The following is a 7538-nucleotide window of genomic DNA, read 5'->3' as shown; positions in this document are numbered from 1 at the left end:
GGCTTGCACCACTGCTCCAGCTGCCCACATCACTCCATGTGGATATTTCTCTACTTCTTTGCCCCGCACATACCTCTACTGGCTTCTACGTACTGTATTTGTGATGAGTTTATGTCTCATCAACTAGTCCCAGTAATCTTATTCTAATCACGCTTCTTCAATTTCTTTGCCACAGGGATGCTCATCTCGATTTGGTGAACTGCACAAAATGATCCGATGGTCAAAGGGTTGCAAACTTCATTTCTTAGGAAGCGCCGACGTTGCCAGCAAATTAAAGCTTGGTTAGGGTTTACGGTTCAAGGGCTAGGGACTGCATGGATCATTTTTTTCTTTAGTTGTCTCTGTTTCAATGTCTAGGGACGGCATGAGTAGTAGTAGTACTGTACGCCTTACGCCCGATCCCTCGCCCACGCGCGCGGTGGCTCGCAGGACAAGGAGAAAATTTTACTACTCACTCCGTTTACTCCTCGTCCCTACTACCTTGGTTAGAGAGATTATCATATTGTTTGGAATATATATGTCCTCTAGTAGATTTCAATATGAACTACTAGTACATACTCCAAACACTGATGTATATAGACGTATTTTAGAGTGTAGATTCACTCATTTTGCTCCGTATGTAGCATAAAGTTGAGACACTTATTTTGGAACGGAGGGAGTACATATTTGCTATGATCTGTCAATCATTGAGATGCAATAGCATGCATGTTAGTCTCCTTTGTATTTGATGAAATGTTGCAACGGGCAACCTAGGACGCAAGATACATGTAACAGAAGCTGGAAGCTTCATAGCATTGTACTATCTAGCTGATAAATTACAGTACGTACTATACAAGTAGTACTATGTAAAGAGTTAGGTGTCGCACGGTGTCCAGAAAATATGGTGATAGTGTGAGGTGGGCCATGTAATCACTGAGCCTGCGTGCTTTCACTGCTCTTGCACTCCTCCGCTGTAAGAATGGAGAAAATTGTAATCTAGTAGTACCTCCTTCCGCCGAAAACGTGGGACATCCAGCAGTCCTACCACCTTAGTAATAATGACCAATGAGCCGTCAAATCACATAGACCCAGTAGTAAGTTGGACGGACGAAGCAACCATCACTTTTGAATCTGCTTCTCCCTTCAACGCAGGCGCCAGTGAGAGGTCGCGTCCGCTCTGCCCGGGCATGAATGCGGCACCGATTCTTTGGAGTGGCGCTGACTGTTTCGGGCGGGAAGCGCGCGCGGGCGATGGAGGGGCTTTGGCTGGGCCAGGCTGCTCAGGAGCGGGCGTGGCAACTGTCCGCCTGTCCCTACCAGACGCCCAGAAACGAGAGGATGCACCGACTCTCGCGGCTAAAATCGTACACTACACACCATCTCTCTGCAGGAGTAGGTCGATCTGTCGCTCTCTCTAGCACACACATGCTGTTAAACACACACACGCACACGCACACGCACACACAGGTTCATAGAATAGGAAAATTGTGCGAGTGCGAAGCCACAGGAAGTGTGATACAAATGGAGTACGTACAAGAAGAGAAGAGGCATCTCTTAGTTGTTTGGATTAATTGTTGCGTTTAGAGACAGAAATCAGGGCTTTGATTGGAGGAATGACCGGTCAAGTTTCTCCTTCTCCTCCAATCTGCTACACCTTAGAACCGCTGCACCTTCTAACGTGACTTATTACACCTAGACGGAGGGAGTCGTACGAGATACGGTGGCACACTGACTTAGGTCGAATACAAGTGCCCAAAATTGTGTGCATGTTATAATAAGGATTCACTTAAAATAGTAGGTGAGCAAACAGAGGGATCAATTGGACAGTGTTCCCGAGCAGTAGCGAGATGTGTGACGTAAGATAAACCGCTTGCGCTTTTAATTTTTCTTATTAATTTGTTTGTTTCACCCTCTGACTGGTGGGACCCAACGTACTACGCGGAGGGAGGTAAGGTGACTAAGGCTGCATTATTTCTGCACCACTATGGATAGTCTTACCACCAAAGCCACATGACGTGATTATGATTTAAGTCCCAATGACTCCCACACAAAAAAACACGGCATGCTTGTCACACGAATGCAGGAATGCATAAAAGGTTATTTTCCTCTCGTTGAACATAACGGGAGGGTTGTGTAGCTGGTTAGCCTGTTCGCTCATCAAACTTGAGGTCTCGGGTTCGATAACTACACTTGAGCATAATTTGTGCCAGGAGGATTCTTTGACTGGTCAAAATGGATGGTTACGGAGCCATACGGTCTTGTAGTGACCGTATAATCACCTTGTCACGTATAAGCTGCAGCCTCGGCGCTTGTTTTCTAGGGTTTGCACTCTTCACACTCTCTCCATTATATATATATACATGCTGGAGCCTCAATGCCTGTAGTTGCTCTCTTCACACTCTCTCACCCTCTCCAGATCTAAACAAGACTTCGTTGGCCTCTCTCTCTCCCCCCTCACTGCTGGTCTGCTTGTAGTTGCTCTCTTCACGCTTTCTCACCATCTCCAGATCTAAACAAGACTTCGCTGGCCTCTCTCTCTCCCCTCACTGCTGGTCAAAGAGCCGTCCGCCTGGAAGGGAAGGAGGCTTAACACTGTCGCCGTCGGCGAGGGAGGGAATCCACTACCGGCGCAGCTATTCACTTCCACCCAGCGGCGACGCAGGAGGGCCTCTGACCCCTTCTTCTTCGCCGCCGTACATAGTGTGGGTCGAACGGCCTCCGGTCACCGACCGAACCACACCCCAAGAACCTTAAGGTATAATTTACTTATTCCACATGCATTGCTCTAGCTGCATGTGGGCTTTTTCCGCTTCTGCACTCGAATCTAGGTGTTGGATCAAACAGCAAAGTAGTGACGAAAGTTGTATACCATGAATCTAGGACGTGGTTCAAAGAGGAAAGGAATGGGGGGAGTAGTGGGAAAAGTTGTATAGCATGAATCTAGGACGTGGTTCAAAAAGGAAAGGAATGGGGAAAGTAGTTGGGAAAGTTGTATCGCATGAATCTAATCCGTGGTTCAAAGAGGACAGTAATGGGGGAAAGTAGTGGGGAAAGTTGTATAGCATAAATCTAGGACGTGGTTCACAGAGGAAAGGAACTGGGGAAAGTACTAGTACAGACTGGCTATCCAGCACCTACGTTGGTCGAAAAGGGAAAACAATGAAAAATGTAGTACGCACATCTGTAACAAACTGATCTTTTGTTTTGGGGGACAAGGCTGTAGAGTTTGAGCAGGACTAGATTTGCTGCGCTCACATAGGGATAGGTGTCTAAAGATAACAAAACTGGGCCAACACAAATATGCTCCTTGGTTGTTTGTTCTTTGTTGCAATAGACTATGCATCACCCCAGTACATCGGTAAATGCACATGGTGCTGGTGCGTCCACTGTCCCGTGCAACTCTTTAGCTGTTGTTAATCTAAGGCAGTGTTTGGTTAAAAACTCCCTAGTCCCTACCTGCTTGGTTCCAGGGACTAAACATGGACTAGAGGTTATTAAATGACATGCTAAAAGACCATGTTACCCCTAGTAGTGAACTAATAGAGACAAGGTGCGATGCGTGGCAGGGGCAACTGTTGGAAAAAGTCCCAAAAAGACTCCCTCGGGGTCTTCTTTCTTTAGTCCCAAATGCCCACTTTTAGTCCCTAAAAGTCCCTCCTGTTTGGTTTAGATGGGACTGACACGGAGTTTTTTTAGTCCCTCCACCAAAATGTCCCTGTAAACAAACACCCTCTAATAATGCCGCTGGAAAATTGATGCAATGCCACAGTTAAAAGCAAATTACATGTTTAACGAATTTTATTGTTAATATGATCTCTCTGTTAATATTAATCAATGCCACCGTTTGAGAAATGCTACTGTCTTCCTTTCTTTCCCATTTAGATAAGGTAGATGCTTCTTTTTGTTAGCTTCTGTGTCATCCACCGTTATTGACCACTAGTTGTTTCCTTTGCACCTCTGTGTAAACAGGGTTATCTACTTCACCTCGTTGCCATTGTGACCTTTTGTTGCACTACACAAAACCCTTTTGTTTTAAAAGCGTTTTGTGCAGTTCAACCAAAATGTCACAACGACAACGTTGCTTGATTGCTTGATCTTAGTGTAACTGCACAAGAGGAGATCTTACTTCCTATCCGTGTTGGCAAATTTGGTTGAGAACTTCTTGTTGTTTTGAATTCCGCATCATGAGAGGTCAGTACTAGCCTTCTTTCACATGATTCTACAGTGTGCTTTCATATGTTGTGCTACTTGTATGGTAATGTTGCTTGATTTTAGTGAACCGCACAAATGGAGACAAGACTCCCAATCTTTATCCCATTGAGGTAAGATAAGGGTAGTTCACAACTGTTGGCCTGTATTTTGCCACTTTCATCAGAAAATTAATGTCATTGTTTAGTGCTATACTTGTGCAACCTAATTGACATGCCAAATCTTACATTAAACGCGAAGCTTGTCTGTTATTGAACCAAGTGATGAAGGGGAAGAACAAGCGGAAGAAAAACAAAAATCAACTCCTGGTGTTGTAATGAAGCACTGGAACTGTGATGACACAAGTAATGATATAGTTTTGCATCTTAATTTATTGCTATGGCTGGAACGAGCAATTGTTTTGCCAGTGATTTGATGCCACTCTTAATGTAATACGTAATTATCTCTACTTGTGCAAACAGGGATCTTCTTTGAAGATACCATATATTTTAGTGGAACTACACAAGAAGTACTTCAAAGAGTGCCCCAAAGTTTCTACCGGAGGGTCAAGACGAAAACGTGTGCCAACCCCTATGCATAAGTTCACAAGGTCACTGAACCCGCAAGTTGATCACCAAAACATACATCAAGTAGATCACATGATATCCCATTGTCACCACAGATAAGCACATGCAAGACATACATCAAGTGTTCTCAAATCCTTAAAGACTCAATCCGATAAGATAACTTAAAAGGGAAAACTCAATCAATTACAAGAGAGTAGAGGGGGAAAAACATCATAAGATCCAACTATAATAGCAAAGCTCGCAATACATCAAGAACGTGCCAAATCAAGAACACGAGAGAGAGAGATCAAACAAATATCTACTGGTACATACCCTCAGCCCTGAGGGTGAACTACTCCCTCCTCGTCATGGAGAGCGCCGGGATGATGAAGATGGCCACCGGTGAGGGATCCCCCCTCCGGCAGGGTGCCGGAACAGGGTCCCGATTGGTTTTTTGTGGCTACAGAGGCTTGCGGCGGCGGAACTCCCGATCTACTCTGTTCACCGATGGTTTTAGGGTATATTGATATATATATGCGAAAGAAGTCGGTCAGGGGAGCCACGAGGGGCCCATGAGGGTGGTGGGCGCGCCCCCTGCCTCGTGCTCTCCTCGTTGATTCCCTTACGTGTACTCCAAGTCTCCTGGATTGCTTCCGTTCCAAAAATAACTCTCCCGAAGGTTTCATTCTGTTTGGACTCCATTTTATATTCCTTTTCTGCGAAACACTGAAACAAGGGAAAAACAGAAACTGGCACTGGGCTCTGGGTTAATAAGTTAGTCCCAAAAATAATATAAAAGTGCATAGAAAAGCCCATTAAACATCCAAGATGGATAATATAATAGCATGAATACTTCATAAATTATAGATACGTTGGAGACGTATCAGCATCCCCAAGCTGAATTGATGCTCGTCCACGAGTAGGTAAATGATAAAAGAAATAATTTATGAAGTGTGAATGCTACCAGGTGCACAAGTTTGATCAATGATAATTTCAATCAGCTTTTCTAGCATCATCATATGTCATAACAGTAGCTCAACTCATAGAACTTTTGATGATAAGTAACAAGCTATTCACATGTTAAAGTATAGATCATAAACTTTCTTGAAAACTAACAAACCATGTTATTAGTCATCAAACAATTACAATTCATCTTATTTTCAGGAAGAGTCTATGTCAGAGATTTGATTTAGCAAACCCACATACACAACTATCATATAGTCTTCCATGATTGCTACCACTCAAAGCATATTTTTAGAACAAATAGCATCCATCGAACACAGAGAAAGATAGGGGCTTAATGTTTCACCTCCCAACTTATTTATCATATAGATAATTGTCAACAATAATAATTCATGATCAAATATATTTGAATGGCCATATATGCTTAGAGCTTTCCATCACATGATGCTTGCCAACTAAAGAGTAGGTTGGAATGAGAAGGATTACTACTGACTCTTGCATAAAAATAAAAGATAGGCCCTTTGTAGAGGGAAGCAGGGATTTGCAGAGGTGCCAGAGCTCGAAGCTATAACAGAGATGAAAATAATTTTGAGAGGTATGCTTTCATTGTCAACATAATGACCAAGAGTTCCCAATATCTTCCATACTACATACATTATAGGCGGTTCCCAAACAGAAAGGTAAAGATTTTACTCCCCCTCCACCAACATTCACACTCCACGGCTTGTCCGAAACAATAGGTGCCGTCCAACTATCAACATTCCTGGGGGAGTTTTGTTTAAATTATTTGCGAATTTGTTTTTGATCTTTTGATCATAGGACTGGGCATCCCAGTTACCAGCCATTTTCTCGTGAATGATGAGCGGAGTCCACTCATCGTGAGAATAACCCACCTAGCATGGAAGATACTGACAGCCCCTAGTTGCTACATGAGCGATTCGGGTATACAAAACAGATTATTATTTGAAGGTTTAGAGTTTGGCACATGCAAATTTACTTGGAATGGCAGGTAAATACCGCATATAGGTAGATATGGTGGACACTCATGGAAGGAACTTGGTTCAAGGAATTGGATGCACAAGCACTATTCCCGCTTAGTACAGATATTTTGGCTAGCAAAGGATTCTAAATAGCAAGCATCACATGTTAGAGGATCCATAACAATATAACTTCTATACAAATATACCCAGGCATAACTCATTATGTTGTCTTCCTTTTCCAACTTCAACTAATTTGCTCAGGTTTGAAAATAATTAATGGGGATCACAATCATAGAAGATGTCCAAGATAGTATATTTATATGTGAAATCTCTCTTCCTTCAACATTCTTTCATGAATTGTTCAAGTGACCAATACAACGTTTGCTAACCTTCAATAAATTTACCACCTCTAATTCTTATATGTAAAGTCATTACTCCCCATGCGATAAGCATATGAAACATATATAAATTCAGATTTATGACATTCAAATCATTTAACCATTTACTCATAGGATATAAGTGAAGCACACGAGTAAATGACAAACTACTCCAAAAAGATATAAGTGAAGATCAATGAGTAGTTAAATAATTGTGTAGCTATGTGAAGACTCTCTATCATTTAAGAATTTCATATCTTGGTATTTTATTCAAACAGCAAGCAATGCTAAAGAAAATAAAATGATGCTCCAAGCAAAACACATATCATGTGGTGAATAAAAATATAGCTCCAAGTAAAGTTACCGATGAACGAAGACGAAAGGGAGATGCCATCCGGGGCATCCCCAAGCTTAGGTTCTTGGTTGTCCTTGAATATTACCTTGGGGTGCCTTGGGCATCTCCAAGCTTAGGCTCTTGCCACTCT

The sequence above is a fragment of the Triticum aestivum genome, chromosome 5D, assembly GCF_018294505.1.
Source record: "Triticum aestivum cultivar Chinese Spring chromosome 5D, IWGSC CS RefSeq v2.1, whole genome shotgun sequence".
Taxonomy (NCBI): Eukaryota; Viridiplantae; Streptophyta; class Magnoliopsida; order Poales; family Poaceae; genus Triticum; species Triticum aestivum.
Note: the sequence above shows the minus strand (reverse complement) of the source record.